Here is a 24,666-nt window from a genome sequence, read left to right as displayed (position 1 = left end):
TCTTCCCTCTCTACAATTTTCAAAAGCATCTTTGAAGTCCAAATTAGCAGCATATAATTCTTTTATGGTCTCTAAACCAAAGATTTTATGAGAAAGTTGGGACAGCATGGTATAACGTCTAGATAAAGTATCGGCAATCACATTGTCCTTGTATGAGCACTCCTCCAATGCCAATCCCGCTTGCATCACACTCAAGCTCAAAGGTCTTCTCAAAATCAGGAAGTTGCAGCAATGGTGCCTGTGTGAGCTTCGACTAGAGAGCATCAAAAACTTGTTGTTGTGCTGGTCCCCATTGAAACGACACTTCGTTCTTTGTCCACCCATAGAGAGCTGCTGCAATGATGCTGAAATCTCGCACGAAACACCGGTAAAAACCTGCAAGACCAAGAAAACTTCGAACCTGCATGATCGTAGTCGGAAGTGGCCAGCTTGTGATGGCAACAATCTTTGCCTCGTCCACCTCAATGCCCTGCGATGTAACAACATAACCAAGAAAAGACATACGATCGGTGCAAAAAGTGCACTTCTCAAGGTTACCAAATAAACGTGCATCGCGCAAGACATTAAAAACAACACACTAATAGGACCGGTAGAAATCGGGTGATTTCCTGTCACTCGCGCGATATAGGAGTTGTAATGTTTACATTCCTGTTATCACTATAAGGATGACGGATGGGAGTTTTGTGAGGTATCATGGTTGAGGTGATACCCCGTCTGTGTTGTTGAAATTTATAAGGTCGCGGTGTGTGCCGATCGGGGTTAAGCGTTTGAAAGTACTAGCCACATGCCGCGAAATATGGTAAGCGGTAAGCCTAGTAACCAATCGGACCGAGGAGTGGACATACCTCCCACCACATGTATTTGGTTCTTCTGGTTACTTGATTCGACTGGGGAATATGTGTTGCAAGTGCAACCAGGAATACGGGTTTTGTAGTCGCGCTACAGACGTATGTCCTGCACTTTAGAAGTGCATATAGTCTTGCAGTCGCTTGTGGTGGATCTGATCCACGAGTCGGAATGAAAGGCAAACGGTTGTTTCGGAACGACCCTTTGGTGTTCCAAGCGTGTGAGTTAGGTTTACCTTGCAAGGTTAAATTCGATTCAGAATCGTCCGCTTCTCACGATGATTGAGACTGCTTGATCCCTTTATCACATAGAGTAACAAGAGCAACTATATGATGAGTAATACTGATGGTTGAGATAAAGAGCTCTACCTTGTTTGCTTAGTTATAAGTGCTTATCTAGAATGGATAATCACATAGAACTTGAAAGCTAAAAGTTGAAAATAAGGATCTACTCTTAGTTGCTTTTCAGCTGAAACTAAACCCAGAGCTATTATAAGCCTTCATAAGTCTAGTTACATGGCTATGTATACCATGAACGGGTAAGCCTTGCTGAGTATTAGTATACTCAGTCTTGCTAGCTCTATGTTTTTCAGGTAAAGTCTTTGAAGACCCTACTCTTCCCTTGCCTTGGCCCTGTGCTCTTTCAGAAGGTTGGTCCGTGGAATGGGATCCGTCCCCGACCAACATTGGTGATACCGAGTGATGTCGTGCCCGGGCTTAGCATGACATCCGTCTTGACGACAAGCTGTAGATCATCGCGTATATTTTCCGCTGCCAAAAACCATAGTTTTAACAGTTTGTAATCTTTTCTCTAAATTTGAAACTTCATACTGCTTTAAGAAACTCTTGTATTGTAATTTTGTTTGATGTAAAACATGATGGTGACTGTATCTCTGGACTCACCTTCGTGTGCGGTAACCTTATTTGATCCTGTGTATCGGTGGTTTATCGGGACGTTACCCGACAGGCCAAGGGATTATACCGTTTGAAGCACGTTGGAGCCCTCGGGAGTGGACTCGCGTACTTGAGCCGGTATAATTCAGGTTGGTTCTGCCACAAATTTGGTTAAGGTCGCAGTGTGTGGTAGTGGCAGTTAAGCGTTTGAAAGTACTAGCCACATGCCGTGAAATATGGTAAGCGGTAAGCCTAGTAACCAATCGGCCCGGCAAGTGGACTCGTCCCCCACCACTCGACTTTTATTTTATGTTTACACGCACCAACTGTGGGAGTGTGTTCTGCAGAGTAGATGGGAATACGGTCATGTAGTCGCGCTACAGACGTATGTCCTGCACATTTGATGTGCGTACGGTCCTACAGTCGCTTGTGGTGGCTTTGTTCCACGATCCGGAATGAAAGGCAAACAGTTGCTTCAGAACGATCATTAGATGTTCCAAGCGTGTGAGTTAGGTTTACCTTGCAAGGGTTGAAATTCAATTCAGAATCGTCCGTTTCTCATGAGGTTTGAGACTGCTTAACTCTTTTGCCACATAGAGTAACAAGAGCAATCTTATGATGAGTAATATTGATGTATGCTTTAATAAGACTCTACCTTGCTTGAGTAATTATAGGTGCTTACATAGAATGGTTAAAGGAACTAGAAATTGAAAGTTAAAATATGAAGTTAAGGACCTACTCTTTGTTGCTTTTCAGCAAAAGCTAAACCCAAAACTTTTGCAAAGCCTGCATGGTCTAGTTATGGGCTAAGTATACCCAATACCGGGTAAGCCTTGCTGAGTATTAGTATACTCAGCCTTGCTAGTTATATGTTTTTCAGGTAATGTCTTTGAAGACCCTACTCTTCCTCTGTCTTGGCCCTGTACTCTTCCAGACGGTTGGTCCGTGGAATGGGATCCGTCCCCGGCCAACACTGATTATACCGAGTGATGTCGTGCCCGGGCTTAGCATGACATCCGTCTTGACGACGTGTTGTAAATCATCACGTATGTTTTCCGCTGCCAAAAACCATAACATTAACGGTTTGTAATAATTTTACTAAATGTGGAACTTCGTACTCCTTTTAGAAACTCTTGTAATGTAATTTCCTATGATGTAAAATATGATGGTGACTATATCTCTGGACTCACCTTCGTGTGAGGTAACCTTATTGGATCCTGGAAGTTAGGTGGTTTCATCGGGACTCTACCCGACAGGCCAAGGGGTTACACCGTTTGAAGTACGTTGGAGCCCTTGAGAGTGGACTTGCGTACTTGAGCCGGTGTAATTCAGGTTGGTACTGCCACAGCTGGTATCAGAGCTATAAGGTTACTCTGGAGATACATTTTACCTTAAAAATGCTTTTAGTATAAAAGTTTGACCAACCAAATATTTGGCAAAATCACGTTGGATTCGTTAAGGATTGTGCTTAGCACGTGAAGCCCTAGGGTAATGCTTATGAGGGAAGTAAAGGTGGCTATAATATTTATATATAATCCTAACTACCAGCATTACTTTTCTATTAAAACTTAAATTCATGCACAATCCAACTTTAATTTTTGTAATGACACCTTCGATGGTGAGGTAAGGAGGTAAGGATCCTCAGCCAACTGAGGGAACTTGGCCTTCCCGTCGGTGATGCGAACCGAACGCTGTTTCTCAAGCAGTGGCCTACTTGAGATGCTGCCAATGTACCAACTTCGGTTGACTATATTGGGAGTATATAGTTAGGTACGGGGTATGAAAAGCAATACCCCCGCATTTTGCGGTACCCCCGTGAATACGTTATCTCGATAACGTATGTTAACGTTGTCTGCACGGCGGTAATTGTACAGATGCTGTTTCTATAGTGAACAGTAATGTTTGGGAACGACATGCTGGCATGAAAGGTTCATTGGATATATATTATGGTTTTCTGCAGGTATGCTAATCACGATTCGATAGGTTCTGAACGGTTAGGATTTGTCGACTAGATATTATAGGGAGAGACGTATCTATATGATGCCACCGTAATTAACCACGTAAGACCAAGGTTACTTGGCAGTTATTTTTGTTTGTGAGGACGTGTAGAATGTGCATGCATCATGTCATCTTGGATTGATTTGATTGCCTTGCTTGTTACATTGTTGTACTAAAATGTATTGCTTGTATCTGAATGCCCGCCTAGACTTTGTGTTGTAGGAGCCAACGTAATCTGCTAGGCTAACTTGGAGTTGAGAAGGTCTTTTGTGAATCAAGTGGGTTGGGTCATGTTTGGACCTTATCACCGATTTTAGCTTGACAGCCAAATCAAACCCTTGATCTTGCTATGAATCTGTTAAGCTTTTCCTTTGATGGTTAAACCTTGATAATTATCAGCAAACCCTTCAATCCATCATTCAGTGATTCATCTATCCTCTCTTGACGTTGTACCTTATATTGTTGGCCATTCTGGTTACAACATCTGAAAGTTGCACCTTCGATTTTTGCTCAGATGATTTTGGATAAATTAAAAAGATTTATGGCAATAATTACTTTTTGAATACAATTCTACTGGCAAAAGTCATGCATCATAACACATACCATCTTTGGTCAGTGCATGGTGTTGCATCGTTATCGAAAATCCATAGACTGACTAACGGGTGTGCCTCCAGTACAACTTCGGTTTGTCTTCGATTTCCTAATCTATCTTGTTGCTATTGGCACTACAGGGTTGTTATTCCTCTTTTGTGGTGGTGTTTAATCACATGACCATGATGCCGTGTCGGAACCTAAGGCCTCATGTGCGCTGCAGCCACATGATTGAGCCATTAGGAGCGCACTGGTGCCTAGGTGTATGTGACATAACTCACTGCAATCTTTTTATTATGCAACCTTACTAGTGTCCTAACTTTTGATCCTCGCTTACGGAAATAGAACTACCCAGGTGTTAGTCATGAGAGAACAATTGCAGGCTGCGAGTCATGTGCGTCATCAACTCATGACGGTATGCATCATTTGGCCAGCATCATGGTAATTGCATTGTGTCATATGCACCATTTTGATCGTTCATAGAATCCTTCATCCTCATGTTGCACTCTGAGTTGGAGCATTTTATCATTATCCCTTGATTGCATTGGTATAAATAGGCATGTTTTGCAATCAACATCGTCCAAATCATTCAGGTAATAAACTCTAAGCAGGGATGTTTTCAAACATCACTCGTAAATCAATCTCTCGTACTATCCTCACTTGCTATCCATAAGTTTTGTGATGAAGATCGCCAACATTTATCGTCCTCATGTTGTGATCTTAGCTCTATGAAAACTTGATTACCTTTCTCTCTCTTCTCTCGTCATACTCATCCATGTACAATCTATCCATGCTCTTGTATACTCATCTCATCATACTCCAACGGCTTTTACCATCAACATTAATCTTCTCTGGTGTGAATGCTTCCCGCCGCTTTTGATGGGTGATTCGCTTCTTTTCCATAAAGACACGTCCTGAATCTCGGGACGAGATTCATTTTAGGTGGGAAGGCTGTGACAGTTCAAATACTTGTAAGCTAGGCACATTATTTATTTAGTGTGAAGTATGTGCTTGTTAGTGTAAAGCTTGTGTGTGTTTATGTGAAGCTTTTAAAAACTTAAATACAAGTAAAGGGGGTATTTTTATAATTATGAAAAAACTAGTGTTGTTTTTGCAAAATGTAATTGGATAGGAGATAACTTTAAAATAAGTGAAGGGTGGTTTTGCAAACACATTTTCTTTACTTTACCCCCTGTAAAAAAATGTGTATTTACCCAAAGGTTTCATTTCTAATGGTTGTGTTGAAATGTGTGTGTTGAATGGAGTGCATTTGTGAAAATAAGGACCTATGTATGATTTTCCAAAAGTATGAGTCCTTTTATGCAACTGTTGAATTATAAAAGTAACTTTCAAAAGTTACTAGGGGCCAAAAATGTAAAACTGAAAGTAATCATGACCAGTCATAATTGTTTGCAGTTAAGTCCAATATTTCATAAAATTCACATGGTTAAGGACAAAAATTTTATTAAGTTTGAGTTGAGTGCAAAATGGTAAAATAAATCATTGTGCTTTAGGTTTCTGAACTTAAGCCCTAAAGCAAAGTTGTAGGATTTGAAAAGCTCTACAACTTTCATTTTAACCATCTTTTCATTAGAGCTTTGGAACAGTGGAAAAAATTTAGTTTACAGTAAGATCCCTGAGGTTTTGCAAATTCTAGAAAGGTCCTTCGGACCCCCTTTCTCCTTCTTCTTCCTCTGGCTTCTGCTCTGCTCCTCTTCTCTGCTTCGTGTCTGACGCCGCCGCTTCTCCGGCCATGTGCTGAGCCTCGACCGCTCCCCGGCGCCACCTCTAGCTTCTAGCCACTCCACGCGTCGCTCCTTAGCCCAGCTACCGTCCTAGCTCTTCTTGCTGGCCCCCTCGCCGAGTGCCACGTTGCCTGTAATGCTGCCAGCGCCGCCCGGTCTCGCCAGCACTTCTGCTCGCCGCCCACCGCATCAACGCAGACACCCAAGGCCGTGGCATTGTGCCCTTTCCACTCTCCTCTATCTCTACGGCCTATAAAAGGCCGGTTCTAGCTCACGGTCGCACTACCAGAAACCACCGTTGCCCTCCATTGTTGTTGCTCAACCATCCCACGCTGAGCTCGCCCCTCCGGCCTCTCTTCTCTCGAGCTGACCCCCAAAATCACTTTCCCCCAGCCCCTTGAAGCTCCTCCACCTGTTCCCCATCGACCCCGCTCACCGGAGCTCGCCGGAGCACCACTGCCACCATTGGCAAGTTACTGTCACCGTCGTCGGCCCTTCTCCGGCCACCCCGGCGTCAACCGAGCCCATCCAAAGGTAGCCCTCGTGTCCCTCATGTTCCCCCACCTCTTCCTCGCCTCCGGGAAGCACCCCATCGCCGGAATCAAGCTCCCTAAGCTTTCTTTGTTCCAAAAATCGCGACCAGGGACCCCATACAACAATAGGAATAGTTTCAGGAACCTATCTGCACAGACCATGACTCAGATGAACAGTATCGCGATGGACCTTTTTGAAATCTTTGGCTGAAACTTTGAAAAATCGTAGTACATCATATAAAAATCAGAAAAATGCCAAACCAGTTTTGTTGGAATCCTTAAGTAAAATTCGACTACTTTTATTTAGGAAGTTTGAGCTGTAGGTGTATATTTTCTGATGTAGATTAAATATTAGGAAATGAGTGTTTTATTTGTATCTCATGTTATATGCATGTGTTGTGGCTGAATTTTGGAACCTAGGTGGTATGTCCCATGAGTAGCTTTGTGTAAAAAATTTGAGTACTTTACTGTTATTTACTTATAATTCGAGTACTTTTTGTTGTATGTTGATAGAAAGTTCATAATTTAATTCTAGCTGCATTCCTTCATGTTTAATGCTGAAAATTTTACCTTAACTTTGCTTCAACATGTTTAGTTCACTGTAAAAATTTCGTGCCGAGAAACTATGTGCATATTGGTAAATCCATTTTTGTTCAATTTGTCTTGTTGAGGCTAAAATAAATACTTTAGGTTGGCAATAGATGCTGGTAAATTGTTTTTACACTCCTAATTAGTGTGTTATCATGCAAGTTAATCTGTGCTACCAGATCCTTGCTGCATGTCAAGTTGTTGTATTTATTTGGTTCCTAGATATAGTTTTCTTTTTGAGTGTTACTAAGAGGTGCTTTTCCTACCTGTTAATTTCAGTAGCTAATTCTTGTTCCTGAGTAAGTCATATTACCCTTGTTGGATACTTATAACATGAGTTATGGTTACAACAAGTGTCTCTGTACGGCTGCTCAAATTCTGAGCATGTGCTTTAAAGTTGATTGCTTACGCGTGGTATTGTTAATATGCTTGCTAAAACTATCTCGTAACCCCAATACAACTTAGCTAATACATCTCTGAAGCTATGCTTCAGCATCGGCTATTAACTCAGCCGCTAAGCATCCGTTTCAATTTAATCTATGATCTTTCATTGTAACGGCTGTCAGCCGATGCAATTCATTTGATATGTTTATACCATCGGCTAGTAGCCGATACGGTTGTTATCTTTCTAATATCGGCTACTGCCGATACAATTATTTTATTCTGTCCTACATCGGCTGCCACATAGCCGATCAATCTAAGGTGCACACACAATCTTAGGGTTCTTGCTATCGGCCGATCCAAGCAGATTCTAGTTGTTTTCCATGTCGATCAAATATGGCCGATCAATCCTTAGTTTTTCCATCCTTATCCGCACACTTCTATCAGCCGATTTATTGGCTAGGAAATCGGCTATATGCCTATCGGTCACCCACCCTCAACCACACCCCAATCGGCTGCACATCGGTAGACCATATCCCCATCGGCACAAGCCCATCGGCCACATTCTCTTTAGTCTAGTTCCATGTTTGTAGTCCCATCAGCTTAAGTCCGATGTTAATGTCCTGTTCCACCTGGTTCTTATAGCAGATCCAGTTTAGATGACCCCATCGACTGTACGTCACTCGATTGTTATACTGACGTAATCAATTCGATGCAACCACACCTAGTTACCTAGGATAACACTTAAGCACATCTCAGTTAGGCACCGTTAGTGCAGAGTAAGACAATCAGCTACACGGCTGATATTGCCCAGTAGATATAGAAGAACATTAAGGATGGAAACCAGCTACACAGCCGACCCACACATCGGCTGAACACACCGAGGCCAGACCGTACGAATACATAGTTCGACTAGTCTACCAATACACTGATCGGCTACTTTGTGCCGATTCACAAATCTAGTACATGCGCACATATCAGCTCAGCTGATGTTCACACTCTCGACTAGTTTACCAATGCGCAATCGGATAGTTACATGCTACACGAGTCGAGTAGCTGTTGCACAATCGGCTACTTCCAATATTGAATAGCTACATACCCTGATCGGCTAGCGTGTTGATGTTCACAGATCGACTAGTTTGCTAAAAACACAAATCGGCTATGCCAATACACACAGTAATCAGCTAGACATCCGATTTAGATAGCATATCGGCTGCACCTACCGAAATGCACCACCACAGATCGGCAAGTTAGCACAGTAAGAATCTCTGTTAGGCACGGCCGATACAGCTTTGGCCAATCGGCTAGCACCAGTAGACATCCAATCGGATAGAACAAAAACATGCTGCTAATCCAATCGGCAAGATACTTCCTTTTTCTGTCCTTGAAGTACTGTAACTTCAACGTTCCCCTCCATATCAGCCGATTTGACCTCAGGTGAACCCAAATCGGCTAATACCCTCTAATCATACATAAAGACCGCTCCTGCCGATTTCTCTTTCAAATGGAAATCAGCCGATTTCCTAAGGCAAAGTAGACAGCTCCCTCATTTGCCAATTCTATCGGCTGAACCCTGTTGTTTTCAATCGGCTCTATTGTAACCTTCAACAAATAGCCGATTTTAATCAGTTGTCCAACTAAAGCTCTACCCAAGTTAGTTTCTTATCTTTTTGATTGTTATATGAGTAGTATGTTAAATGAGTGTTGGATTGCAACTTTATCGTAAGGTAAAATAGTTTCGTGTACACACTTTGAATGTAATGTTGCATTGCATGTAGATACGACTACTTCCGCAAATGGTACCTACAAGATCTCCTAGGAGTCTGCAGAGGATGTTTCTAAAGACCAAAGGAACATCACCATGGGATTATCTGAAGCCCCGAACCAAAGTTCGGAAGATAATAATACTAACATCCCTGACTCCAGCCCCACCCACAAAGGCAAGCCCCGGTGCATAATCCAGTATTTCAAATTATTACATTTATGCAATCCTTTATGTATATATTATATCTTGCATTAAGTCTAGGAGTTGGAATGGAACCCTAGATGCATAAATCCTAGGAACCAATGTATTGTACTTGAGTCCTTATCGCATAGATGCTCTGCTATTAGGACCGGTAGAAGTCGGGTGATTTCCTGTCACTCGCGCGATATAGGAATTGGTTGTTTACAATCCTGCAATCACTATAAGGATGACGGACGGGGTTATGTGCAGCATCATGGAAAAGAATGATACCCCGTCTGTGTTGATGAATTTGGTTAAGGTCGCAGTGTGTGGTAGTGGTAGTTAAGCGTTTGAAAGTACTAGCCACATGCCGCGAAATATGGTAAGCGGTAAGCCTAGTAACCAATCGGCCCGGCAAGTGGACTCGTCCCCCACCACTCAACTTTTATTTTATGTTTACACGCACCGACTGTGGGAGTGCGTTCTGTAGAGCAGACGGGAATACGGTCATGTAGTCGCGCTACAGACGTATGTCCTGCACATTTGATGTGCGTACGGTCCTACAGTCGCTTGTGGTGGCTTTGTTCCACGACCCGGAATGAAAGGCAAACGGTTGCTTCGGAACGATCATTGGATGTTCCAAGCGTGTGAGTTAGGTTTACCTTGCAAGGGTTGAAATTCGATTTAGAATCGTCCATTTCTCACGAGGTTTGAGACTGCTTAACTCTTTTACCACATAGAGTAACAAGAGCAATCTTATGATGAGTAATATTGATGTATGCTTTAATAAGACTCTACCTTGCTTGAGTAATTATAGGTTCTTACATAGAATGGTTAAAGGAACTAGAAATTGAAAGTTAAAATATGAAGTTAAGGACCTACTCTTTGTTGCTTTTCAGCAAAAGCTAAACCCAAAACTTTTGCAAAGCCTGCATGGTCTAGTTATGGGCTAAGTATACCCAATACCGGGTAAGCCTTGCTGAGTATTAGTATACTCAGCCTTGCTAGTTATATGTTTTTCAGGTAATGTCTTTGAAGACCCTACTCTTCCCCTGTCTTGGCCCTGTACTCTTCCAGACGGTTGGTCCGTGGAATGGGATCCGTCCCCGGCCAACACTGATTATACCGAGTGATGTCGTGCCCGGGCTTAGCATGACATCCGTCTTGACGACGTGTTGTAAATCATCACGTTTGTTTTCCGCTGCCAAAGACCATAAAATTAACGGTTTGTAATAATTTTACTAAATGTGGAACTTCGTACTCCTTTTGGAAACTCTTGTAATGTAATTTCCTCTGATGTAAAATATGATGGTGACTGTATCTCTGGACTCACCTTCGTGTGAGGTAACCTTATTCGATCCTGAAAGTTAATGCTTGCTAAATAAAACTTGGTCAACGAAAAATGCTTATCGCAATCAAACCATGTCAATTTTTCCTTGATTTTGACCTTGCAATTCATATAATTTACTCCACTTGCTAAGTACCAACCATAAGTGTACTCATGCTTGCTTTATTAAAACCAATGCTGCTCAGAACAAGATAATTATCCGGAGTTCCCTGAAGATTTTGAGGAGTTCTAGGCGTATGTCTCCCAGTCATCTGCCTGTGAAGTTGAAGTCCGCTGCTAGTTATAAACGTTTATTTATTCGCTTAAGATTAAGACTTTCGATCATGTAATAAAGTACTATAATCCTTTCTTTCATTATGACATTGTTTCGGGTATACACTTGTATCATCTATCATATGTGTGGAACTTGATCCTAGCGCACGTATGAGATGCATTCGGTTCCTTTTCTAAAACCGGGTGTGACAGTGGTATCAGAGTAGTGTTGACTGTAGGACGTTAGTCTAGTTAGTAATGGTCAAATTTTAAGGCTTATCTTGTTTAGTAACCTAGCTTCTGCCAACTTACTTTTGAAAAACTACCTATTTCTTGATTATATCACTATTATATCATCCTTGACTTCATACTTGCCTCTCAAGTGTGTTGATGTTTTCCCAAACTTCTTCTTGCTTTAAGGTCACCCATAGTATTTTTCTAAATATCCTCTATCTTGCACTGTCCTCGCTTTTGCTACAGATGGCCAGAATCAGGCAGACCGCCCGCAAGAGCACACGTGGACCACCTCATCCGATCCAGCATCCTTAGGAGGTGCCCGAGTAGGAGGAGCACGAACAACCGGAGGACTTACCTGAGTTCGTGGAGGTCGATGATGATGATGACGTCTACTACGGCTACTATGGAGGAGGCTGGGTGGACACTGACACTAAGGAGGAGCCCATGGAGCTGCCTTAGGACCACCCAGACGCTGCAGGCGACAGCGATGGGGATGCTACAAGAGGAGACGGTGCCGATCCAGGTGCCACAGGAGGAGACAAGGCAAAAGATGGTGATGATGACACAGCTGCACCCGATGGTGGCCACGAGGACCCAGAGGATGATCCAGAGCCAGCCGACACGGTAGACAAACCACCACCAGTGCCCCATTATGAGAAGCAAATACAATGCCTGGACTTTGCTGAAGGTCCATTCCCAGCACTGTCAGACCCGGGGCCACGGGACTGGGTACATGATGTAGTTTAAAGAGGTTTAGGAGATTAAGTCCGTCTTATCTCTTATTCATCTTGTTTATCTCTTATTTATTCCGTTTAAATAGGAGATAGAGCTAACCGATACAGAGGGAATCTACTCGAGATATGTTCTGGTACGATTCCTTAGCTGGTGTTGATTAGTATCTTTGTAACCCTGGCCTCTCAGATATATAAGGGAGGACAGGGACCCCTCTTAAAACACGATCTCTAGATCATTCTACACCAACGGCAATACAAACCACCATACAGGACGTAGGGTGTTACGCGCTTTGCGGCCCGAACCTGTCTAAGCTTTGTGTTCCTTTGCGGCCCCAACACCATCATCACGGACTTGGGATCAAATTTCACGGCCAACCAGTTCTGGGAGTTCTGCGAGAACGCTTGCATCAAAGTTAAATATGTCTCGGTCGCACACCCAACGGCCAATGGATAAGTCGAAAGGTCGAACGGCTTGATAATCGACGGCCTTAAGAAGAGACTTTATGATGAAAACAGCAAGAAGGGAGGCAAATGGGTGCATGAGCTGCCACATGTCATCTGGGGCTTCGGACTCAGCCGTCCAAAGCCACAGGACAAACACCTTTCTTCCTTGTATATGGATCTGAAGCTATTTTACCAGCCGATATCATCTAGAAGTCTCCAAGGGTCGAAATGTACAATGAAGGCGAGGCGGACGAGGTGAGGCAGTTAGAGCTCGATTCTGTTGAAGAGGTTCGCTGCACCGCTCTTGTTCAGTCAGCCCGATATTTGCAGGGGATCCGGCGATATCATGATCGCAATGTGAGGGAGCGGTCATTCAGCGTTGTTAATTTGGTCTTGCATCGCATTCAGGACGAATCCGGCCTACACAAGCTCAACTCAAGGTGGGAGGGCCCATTCATCGTCAAGCAGGTCACATGGCCAGGATCATGTCGGCTACAATATCCCGAGGGTCAGGATGTCCTGAACTCCTGGAACATCCAGAACCTGCGCAAGTTCTACCCATAAGAAGATGCCTGGTGATAGCTGAATCGCCGGGGGTTTAGAAGATCTCTTCTTCTCGAATCAATTCGGAGGCTATGTGCCACGAGATTCGGTTTGTACATCCCTTTACGAACACAAGGAGGCTACTGTCATGAGCAGTACTTATATAAATCGACTTCTTGTCGTGAATGTTACGGAGGCTACGGCCACGATCATATCTTATTGACTTCATTTTTTGACGGAACCCTCCGCTCCGCCCAAATCCTCTACATATCGATTTTCGCCGCGACCTTGGATGGTCGCACGCGACAGCAGTCGCATTTTCCCCAACATGATCGATCCGTTCGACTGGTTTATTACCAGTTTGTAGGACGAGCTCGTACAAAGAGCTACCTCGACTACATCCTGCGTGGTTGCACCCAGAGTAGTCTCGTTTCTGCCAAGAGCACAGCATACCAGCGGTGACACCCGCATTTGCTCCCAACAAGTCCAATCCGTCCGTCCGGGTCCTACCTAACTTGCAGAGCGCGCTCCTATGAGGAGCAACCCTGACTACGTCCAGAGTCGATGCACTCGGGGTAGTTTTGCCTTAAGCATGGCAATCGCGCGATGATGCTCGCGTTCTTTTCTAACAGTTTTAGACCCACGAGTTCGGGTTGTGGACAACTTGTTAGATAAGTTCCTACATGGAGCTATATCTACCTTTAGGGTCGTTGCTCCCAGGGTAGTGTCTACTACTTAATCCTTGTAAGCTTGGATTCCAATTCAGCCTAGGCACATACACAAGTAGAGACATCAGAAGAAACCATATATACAAGGAAGTGAATACTTATTTTTAGTACCCTAATCCTGCATTACACTTTGAAGTATACGTTCTGACAGGTTGGGCCTCTAGGAGATATCTGTCAAATTGATCCTCGGTGCAGTCCGCCGCCATGCCTTGAGCAAATATTTCCAACTGTGCGTTCGGCAGGAAGGACTTCACGATCGCAAGGGCGTTGTTGGCGTATGTGACAGGAGCCTCGGAGAGGAATTTGAATACTTTCTTTGGAGCCTTGCGGAGCCGCTCTAGCAGGGGCCGAGGGTTTGTTTCGCCTTCTTCCGGTGGATCCACCATGTCCACCAGCTCCCGGGCGGCCCCCCTGAGGTCTTCGAGTTCTTTGCCCAGCGTCTTGATTCGCTGAAGGCTGTCGACGAACTGTCGCTCAGTGTCGCCGAGCACCTTCTGCAGCCTCTCGGCGTCATCTGTACGGCGATAGAGTAGGTTCTTCACATCAGTAAGTAGCTCTTCTTTACTCATTAAGATTCTCCTAAGCTCTGTGGTGGAAAGCTTTTCAGAATCCAGGTTGAGTCATACAGTGCAAGTACCCGAGGGAAGCAATGGCTTACCTTGGTGCACTTTCTTTTGCTCCTTGAGCTGCTCCTGGTGCTAGTGCTTAAGTGCCTCGAGCTCCTTCTTCTGTTCCTCGAGTTGTTGCTGGAGCTCGACGTTGACCTTCTCGAGATGCAAGTTCTCCGTCCTCTCGTCGTCAAGGCGTTTTCTCAGGGCAGCAAGTTCCTTGCGGTCACAGGCAAGGGTCTTCAGTTCTTCTGCTTGTTTCTGGGAATGGGCTATCACACTCTGCATAAAAAGGGAAATCCGGATAAGCAACTCGATATAGTCACCGGCAAAAAAGTGTTCAGGTCTTACCATGGCAAAGTCATGCGCCTTCTTGAGGTTCTCTATATTGCCATCTGTCAGCAGCAGGTTACCCGTCAGGTCGGCGGCGACGGCATCTCGACAACCTAACCCGGCCAGGAGCAGCTCAACAGGTCTCCTGGAGGTTCCCACGACTTCTTCAATAGTCGGCTGCTGAGCACCTGCAATCACAAATATTCTCAGCATACAGCATGCGGATCCTGGTGGCTAGCCAGGGCGGTCAGATGCTTACCTGTGCCATCCGTAGGAGCGGCACTAGGGGCCTCGACTTGTTTCTCACCACCGGCCCCGACCTCGACTGGTCGGAGTTCGGGAGAAGGCAGGTCGAGCAGCGTCGTGTCTGCCCCGGGGCTGGCTCCGCGGGCGCTGAACCTTCTGGGGCCGATGGCTCGGGGGCTGGCGCAGCTGTGACTGGCCCAGCGCTTGAGGATTCCTCTCGGGTCGAAGACCCGGGGGCTGGGGTAGTCGAAGCTGGTGTCAGCTGGACGTCCGTGGCGCTTGCAGCTCTAACGAAGTTGAAGCCAGTCAGCGTACAAGTCGAAAGATCAAAATATGTGTTGTGCAACCAGAGGCAGACTTACAGTATAAATTTCTTCTTGATGGCCCTTTTCATCCGCACAGCCTGTCGTGGTGTTTCCGTTGTGGGTGGTGGGACTTCACCAGCCAACGGCGCGGTCCCCGCCACGGCAATGGTCACGGCCGCAGCGGCCGATGGGGTTGTCTCTTCTTTTTCGGGCTCGGCCCGGGAGGAGGAGCCGGAAGGACTACAGGAGGACATTGTAAGTATGACATAATATCAGCATATGGCAATACAGTAAGGCAAGCAACAAGTACCCGGAAGATTCGACTTCTTGCGCCTTCCGCTTCCGCACTATCCGACGACCTTGCGGCACCAGCGGCAAAGCGCCGGTCAACCCCATGATCGGCTCAGAGGGGTTGTCCAAACGTGTTTCCTCTTCAGCTTCCTCCCTCGCCTGGGAGCCCACATCCTCGGTGGACCCGCTGTTGCCTTGAGCTACGGCAATGCGAGCTCTTTTTGCCTCAACAGCGGCACTGGGGAGGAGGTGGTCCGGCCGGGGGATATCGGGTCGCGGTGGGTAGCTGCGGTACAGCTCTGTATGTCCCTGCAGAAGGTTCTTCAGTTAAGTAATGGAGCAACAGAGGTCGTTTTCAACAAAAAGAACTCAAATACTCACCGGTTTGGGCGGATTTCGCGCGGAAAACAAAGTTGGCACATACGGCACGGCGTCCACGTCTAGCAACACCCGCTGAACTCACTGGAGCGCGGCTTCATCTGACAATTCCTCTGCGCACATGCGAGAAGGATCAGTAGGGCCTGTGTACTTGAATCCCAGGCGATGGCGTTGTTGGATTGGCTGAACGTGGCATTTGAAAAATGCGAACATGACGGAGGCACCGGTCACTCCCTTCTTCTTCTATGCCTCTATGATGTCCAGTAGTTCCCTAACCTGATCCATGTCCCCACCGGAAGGTTCAAGATTCCACTCTGGGCTCACTACAGGCGGTCTGTTTGATTTCGCTGGGAGGTGGGGAGCATGGTTCTCGATATAAAACCAATGATTCTTCCACCCGGGAAGGTTGGAGGGGAATTTGTATGTGAGATATTTGTCGCCGGCCTGCTGACGCAGTTGGATGCCGGCGCCCCCCGCAACAGAAAGGTTCTTTGATGTGGGCTGTGGTTTGATATGGAAGAGGAAGCGGAAAAGATCCCAGTGGGGTTTGATTCCGAGGAAAGCTTCACAGAAATAGATAAAAATTGAAATGTGGCAGATAGAATTCGGGTTGAGGTGATGAAGCTCAAGCCCGTAGTAATACAGAAGGCCCCGGAAGAAAGAACAAGAGGGGAGGGCCAATCCCCGTTCGGCAAAATGGAGGAATGTGACGATTTCGTCAACATTCTCCATGGGCACGGTAAGAGGGGTGCCAGTTGACAAGGTTCTTTTCTTACAGTAACCCCTCGGAAACAAGTTTGTTTAGATCATTGAGGGAGCACTTACTGTGTGTCCACTCCGCGGTTGATGGCTGCGCTTCTTTCTTCTTCCCTTCGATCTCTGACTTCTTGGGCGCCATCTCCGATTCGCTTGCCACGAGATGCTCGGGGGCTGCGAGGAGAGGGGCGGGGAGGTTGGAGCGGGAGGATTTCTTTGGGGGGATGGCGGCGGCGCTTGGCCTTGATTAGGGATTTTGACGGTTCTTGGCAAAATGCAGATTGAAAGCACAGTTTTTTCCCACTGTTGTCGTGGGGTTAAATAACCAGCGGGGTGGGGAAAAGTTACTGTTCCGAAGTTCAAGGGTCATTTTTGGGAATATTCCGAAGATGAGGGGTCATTTGGTGGACTGTTTGGATTAAATATTCGATTAATCATTTTTTCAGGGCTAATTAGCCCGAAAAAAGGGGTTTTTCGGGTTCACGATCTAATTTCCATCATTTGTATCATCATTCTGGTAATTTCTCAAGTCGTCATTTTTTAGTCTGCATGCCACGGTTTTTGGATCCTTATCTCCAAATTTGTGGGATTTTGATTCAAGGCTCAGGGGCTGCGGGATACGCGGCATCGACTACTTATTTTTTCAAATTTCTTTGAAAGATAAGGAGGATTACAGACTAATGGGACACTCAGCCTGATTCTCCAATTCAACCTAAGGCTTGGGGGCTACTCCATATGGAGTGCGATTTTTAAATCGCACACCATGATAAAAATTCGGGGCATGAGCACCTCATAGCTTCGATGCAGCCAAGCAAGTACTCGAAGAATGACTTCAAGACAAAGCTTCAGAAGAAGTTGAAGACTGCTTCGAAGGTACTCGATGAGCCTACAGTACTCATCTACGAAGAGCTCGGGGGCTTGTTAGACCCGGGGTCACAGGACTAGGTACATGATGTAGTTTAAAGAGGTTTAGGAGATTAAGTCCGTCTTATCTCTTATTCATCTTGTTTATCTCTTATTTATTCCGTTTAAATAGGAGATAGAGCTAACCGATACAGAGGGAATCTACTCGAGATATGTTCTGGAACGATTCCTTAGCTGGTGTTGGTTAGTATCTTTGTAACCCTGGCCTCTCGGATATATAAGGGAGGACAGGGACCCCTCTCAAAACACGATCTCTAGATCATTCTACACCAAAGGCAATACAAACCACCATACAGGACGTAGGGTGTTACGTGCTTTGCGGCCTGAACCTGTCTAAGCTTTGTGTTCCTTGCACCTTCGAGTTCCTGATCTCGGCGTCTCCTCACCCAAAACTTACCACCTTGGGTATATCCCTCGGTGGGCAGCCGGTTAAACACCGACAAGCACTTCTCTGGAGGGCCATGCAGATAATTGGCTTCCCACTAATGCCACATTTTGAAGCCTCCTTGTTCAAGAATGCTCAGCAGGAGGAGGAGTGGTTAATGGCAGTGGTGATCAGTATTCCGGATGAGAAGTATGGTAGCTGGATGGAGTACTACAAATACTTTGATGACGTGCCCAGGAAGACTTTGGATGCAGGGACCAGTGAAGCTGCTAGAAGAGCTCTCTACTATCTCTACCATGCTTATCAGGATGAGCTCCAGGGCACCGAGTTTCAGCAGTTCCCACACTGCATGAAGGGTGCCACCAGTGCGCAGATTCCTGTCCCACCCCTTGCGGAAGGAAGTTTGTTCATGGACACCACATAGGAGTTGGTTGCCGCTCTCAGCACTGACTTGGATGGTGCTGGAGCAGAGATCCAGGAGGTCAAGAGGAAGCTGAGGAAGACGCTCAGGGAGAAGGTGATTCTGGAAGCTCAGCTGAGGGGAGATCGGGAGTTACCCCCGAAGTACGATAGTGATGAGTCCATCGACTACCAGCCAGAGTCACCTCCCCGCAAGCGTGTTCACTATGGAGAGACCGGCTACCGCACCCAGTATCGTTAGAGATGCTAGATATAGGAGTCTAAGTTAGGAGTGTCTTTAAGAGTCTTTCTATAGTCGCTAGTTCAAACGGCCTTTATAGTTTGTTTAATCCTAGTTAATGTGCTTGTGTGCTTGGTTTTGTGAGAACAATTTGATTTGGATCTTTGTAATGATTGCGATAAATTATGGAGTGATGACCACAATTATATCAAGTTTTTAATAAAGATAGATAGTTTAGTAAAGGTTGGGGTTATCTATTTTATTTACTATCTTTATCTTATCCTTACTCCTATCCATGATTAATTCATGAGTCTCACTTTTCTAACCGATCAGATGGTGAAACACCATGTCCAGATCAGGGGTCGATCAGCCTACAGAACCACGTCAGGAAACAAGCAACAATACCAACCCCGATCCTTAGCAGAGCCAACAGCACTAGGCACCACCAACAGGGATGGAGCAATTTCTCGTAGCCCAGACTCAGCTACTAATCAACATGGCAAACACTATCGCCAACATGCAGGCCCAGATGAACTAGGCTCCACCACCGCCACCACCGCCAGATAGAGATAGGCATAGGGAATTCATGAGCCACAAACCTCCTTCATTTTCTCACTCACCTAATCCTCTGCAAGCTGATGACTGGATCAAGACGGTGGAGAAGATGCTAAACATCGTCCAGTGTACTGATAGGGAGAAGGTCCTTTATGCTTTAGGCAATACTGGAAGGAACCACCGCAGATTGGTGGCAAGCTTACACCGCAGCTCATGACACCCCTAACACCATCACCTAGCAGGAGTTCAGGAGAAAATTCAGGGAGCAACACATACCCAAAGGTCTGATGAAGCTCAAGAAGCAAGAGTTCCTTGCACTAAAACAGGGAGCAATGTCTGTGAGTGAGTACTGGGACAAGTTCATCCAGCTATCTCGCTACGCTCCCGTAGAAGTAGCAGATGACGAAGAGAAGCAGGATCACTTCAGGGATGGTGCACACTTTTGAAAACTTTTCAGAAGATGGTGGACAATGCCATCATGGTGGAGCATGCTCGCAAGGAGATGAGTGAGTAGAAGAGAAAGTTTGAGTCATCAGGGCAGGTCAGCAACAACTCACGCCCTTGTTTCGCACCCCCGCCAGGAAACCTTTTCGCACTGGAGGATAGAGTGTCAACTACGGGTAGAATCAATACCAGCGCCCCAACCAACAGAACCAACAGCAGCATCAAGCTCATCGTGTTGGTCAGTCAGTGCAGTGTCCCAGCTTACCGCAGAATCGCCAGAACACCTCTACTGGAACACCTGTGATGAACAATTCCTCTATTCCCACTGGTGGTAATATGTGCTTCCGATGTGGCGAGACGGGACACTGTGCTAATGGTTGTCTGAAGAGAAACGCCAAAAATACTCCAAGCTAGTTCAACGATAGTGGATAGAGGCAGACCCCACAGCAGCAACAACTCTGGAACAATAACCAGACGCCGTAAGGCAACAAGGGCAAGCAGAACCACGTCCGCGGGCACGTCAATCACGTGGCCGCGGAGACTGCTCAGGAGGCTCAGGACGTTCTCTTTGGTATGTTCCTAGTCAACTCAGCCCCTGCATCAATTTTATTTGATTCTAGAGCATCGCATTTCCTTTATTTCTACTCAGTTTGTCGCAAAACATGGCATTCCCATGCATTCTATGTCAAACCACATGCTAGTTAGTTCGCCTTGGGGAATATGAAGGCCATATATCAATGTCTTGGCGTCAGTTTCAAGATTGTGGGCAGGGAATTTTGTGCCAATTTCATAGTACTAGATTCTAAGGGAATAGACATCATACTGGGAGTGGGATGGCTGAGCAAGGTCGATGCAGTTATTCAGTGTGCCAAAAGGTCAGTGATCCTCATTGCTGTCACTTGTGGCGTCAGGGTGGTCCTTAGGCAGCTCCATCGACTCTTCCTCAATGTCAGTGTCCACCTAGCCTCCTTCATGGTAGCCGTAGTAGTCGTCATCGTCATCTTTGACTATCATGAACTCGGGCTCCAGCTGCTCGGGCTCCTCCCGGTTGGGCACTTCCTGCGGATGATGGATCGGGTGAGGCAGTCCACGGGTGCTCTTATAGCTGGTCTGCTTGGTTGTAGCCATCTGTAGCAAAAGTGAGGATAACGCAAGATAGAGGATATTTAGAAAATGCTATAGGTGACCTTAAAGCAAAATTGAGTTTGGAAAACACCAACACGCTTTAGAGGCAAGCATGAAGTCAAGGATGAGATAATAGTAATATAACGAAGAAATAAGCAGTTTTCAAAAGCAAGCAAGCAGAAGCTAGGTTACTAAGCAAGATAAGCCTTAAAATTCGACTATTACTAACTAGGCTAACGTTCTACAGTCAACACTACTCTGATACCACTTCTATCACACCCAGTTTAGAAAAGGAAAATGAATGCATCTCATATGTGCGCCAGGATTAAGTTCCACATATATGATAGACATCACAAGTATATACCTGAAACAATACATTAACGAAACAGAGTATCATAGTACTTTATTACATGACCAAAGATCTTAATCTTAAGTGAATAAATAAATATTTATAACTAGCAGTGGACTTCAACTTCATAGGCAGATGACTGGGAGACATACGCCTAGTATTCTTTAAAATCTTCAGGGAACTCCGGACAATTATCTTGTTCTGAGCAGCATTGGTTTTAATAAAACAAGCGTGAGTACACCTATAGTTGGTGCTCAGCAAGTGGAGTAAATTATATGATATGCAAGGCTGTAATCAAGGAAAAGTTGACATTATCATGTGAGGGTCCAAACCGCTCCTAACCGTGAGCACGGCTGATATATTAGTTTTCACTCTGCAGAGGTTGTACACTTTACCCACAATTTGTGTTTCCCTTGATGCCCGGGTTTGCAAGATCCTTAAACACTTCCAAGGTGAGTGGCAGGGATTCACTACGAGGCCTTTACAAAGATTCCCTAATTTGCAACGGTCCGCTAAAGTTTTAGGCCGCAGTGGTCATAACCCTCCCTAATGAGGCGGTACCTTGGCCAAGGACCATAAACAAAGCCCCCAAGAGGACCGAGCTATACCCCATCAACGCACTCCCCTCTTGCCCTTTCGGTAAGACCATTACAAGCTAAAGTTTCTAATTAATTAGCCAAGAATAGAGCCATGTAGTACTGTGGTTGCACGGTTTTACTGGGTGGTTCTCCATGTTCCAATTAATGCAATGATCTTAATTACCACCAATAAAGTATTCCAGAACATGAGTAAACCAGTGTACCATGATTTTCAGATTATCCAACTAAAGTCTAAGTAAAAGCAACTACCGTAGCTACAACATAAATGTAATAACCTAGGTTTAATCAAGGAAGTTCAAAAGAAACTAGGCACATCCTTAGTTTGGGATCCATCATATTCTAGACACATGCATGCATATAAAGTAAATGTGTGTATTTATAAAATTATTGGGACTTGAATATGATCAAGGACCACTTGCCTTCATCAAAGAACTACTGCTGCTTGGGAACGTCTTCAAAGCTTTGCTCTTGCGGTCCCTCGAACTGCGCACCATCTCTCGTAACACACAAGTACATACAAGCAAACAAATATGATAAATAAGAAACAATACACCAAACAATATAAACAGAGCAAAACAATATGATAAAGCTACTGTATATATCACAAGGATCACGTGAGCGCAAGAATCGATGAAATCGGAGTTAAACACGGAGAAGTTATGGCTAAAAGGTGATTCTAGGGGCTTATTTGTGGAAGATTTAAAACTAAAAGGGCTCTGGACAAAAAAGCCGAGGGCTAAAGCATAATTAAACCCTAAATCTAGGGTTTTGATTGCAAAACAGAAGGGCTAAGGACGGCGGGTTCTATTTTTGGAAAAGACAGGGCCTAAACAGAAGTAAAAGGATCTATTCGTGAATACTTTTGAACTGCCGTGGACTGTGTGTTGATTTCTATGAAACTAAGGGGCTAAAGGGCAAGATTGCCTCAGGTTGACTGGTATTTGGCTTACTTGACTCGGGTTAGGTCTAATCTAACATGTTGGATCGGGATCTAACTGCCGGGAGCGGCTGACGGCGCTGAGCGCCGGCGGCGAGGGGAAGCAGCGGCGGCTCGCCGGAATAACATGTAAACACATTTCCAGGCATGGCTTAAGCTCAGGTTTGGCCTAGGAGCAAGAGAGCGAGGCGAGGAGTGCATCTAGGGGCTCGAGGAAAGGTGACGGTGGCCGGAGACGGCGGCCGGCGATGAGACGCGGCTCGGGACGACGGCGAGCGATTGGCGCGCACTGGAAGGCGGGGAAACAGGGGATAACCGACCGGTGATGCTCCTTACCCCATGGCGGAGCTTCTTCGGCGGCTTGCGGAGGCAGAGAAGTGGCGGAGTGGCAGCGGCGGTGGAAGAGCTCGGGCGGCTTAGGATTTCGGGCGAAGGCGGCGGCTGCGGCTTAGGGTAGACCTAGGGCACGAGGGCGTAGGCTTTATAGGCCGGCCGGGGCGCCTAGGCGTGCGGGCTTGAGACACCGCGCATGAGGGGTGGCACCGCACTACGGCCAGACTAGAGCTCAAGTCCGAGCCCGGTGCAGGGAAACGGAAAGTCCCGACAGGCGGGACCCACCGGTCAGCGTGAGAGAGAGCAAGAGGAGGAACGGAGCGAGCACGCGTGTCACGCATAGATCCCCTGGGTACCACCGCAAGGAAGCTACCTGTGAGAAAAAAAAAGTCTGGAACGGAGCGAGCACGCGTGTCACGCATAGATCCCCTGGGTACCACCGCAAGGAAGCTACCCGTGAGAAAAAAGAAGTCTGATTCCTACTAGGATTCTACTGTAATCCTATTAGGACTCATACCTTGTAATCCTACTAGGACTCTTACCTTGTAATCCTACTAGGAACCTCGTCCCCTGGGATATATAAAGGAGGGCAGGGATACCTAGATAAGCAGAGAGCCAACAGAGAGCAGCCAACAGGCAACTCAACACCCAAGCGCAGGGCGCAATATACAATACCCCAAAATAGGACGTAGGGTATTACGCTACTCTAGCGGCCCGAACCTGTCTAAATTTGTGTCTTCTATCCTTGCATTCACCTTCAAGTTCCAGATCCGGCGATCCCTCACCAAATAATCACCTACCTTAGGGTATCCCTAGGTAGGCTGACGGTAAAAACACCGACAGCTGGCGCCCACCGTGGGGCCGACCGTCGCGATCATTGGGTGAATGTGAAGGACCTCTTCATCAACATCAATCCACTCAAGGTAGCGGTTGCTACTTCGTACATATGCATTGGTGGATCGATTCATCGAGTTCTAGATTGGATCCTTCAGCGAACGGCTACATCGACCTCGACTACTCGGCTCGACTTCACCTCGCACTACAACATCGATGCACCGTGGCCGTCGACCTCGATGACCCAGTTCAACTTTGGCTTGTGCCGCAATGTCTGCGCCCAGCAGCGACGAGTTCGACTACTTCGACTTCGCGAGGAGGCTCGGCAGCCCGCCAGTGACTACTTCAACTTCGCGAGAAGGCTCGGTGGCCCGCCGGCGATCACTTCGACTTCGTGAGGACGATCGGCGGCCCGCTGACAACTACTTCGACTACTCATCTCGACTAGAAACTAGTCGAGGGTGAGCCTCACAGCAACGACTACATCAACTACTCATCTCGATTTGAAAACTAGTCGGAATTGACTCTGACTAGTCGAGCTTCATCAACAAACCGTCGCAGCTCCATCAACGAGCTCCACGGCTTCGTCGACATTCATCCACGAAGCAAGCTAAGTGACTTATACCTTTTTTGACTTGTTCTTCACAAGATCGGCTACATTTTTGGGTACGCCTCTCGACGGGCATGAAACCCTCGGGGGCTACACCATGATCGACTACTTATCCATGTACATCTCTCGATGGGCATGAAACCCTCCAGAGGTACACTTCATCGACTACTTTTTGCGCAACGCGCATTCATTCTGTCGCAATGTCGAC

The sequence above is a fragment of the Panicum hallii genome, chromosome 5 (genome assembly GCF_002211085.1).
Source record: "Panicum hallii strain FIL2 chromosome 5, PHallii_v3.1, whole genome shotgun sequence".
In the NCBI taxonomy this organism is placed as follows: Eukaryota; Viridiplantae; Streptophyta; class Magnoliopsida; order Poales; family Poaceae; genus Panicum; species Panicum hallii.
Note: the sequence above shows the minus strand (reverse complement) of the source record.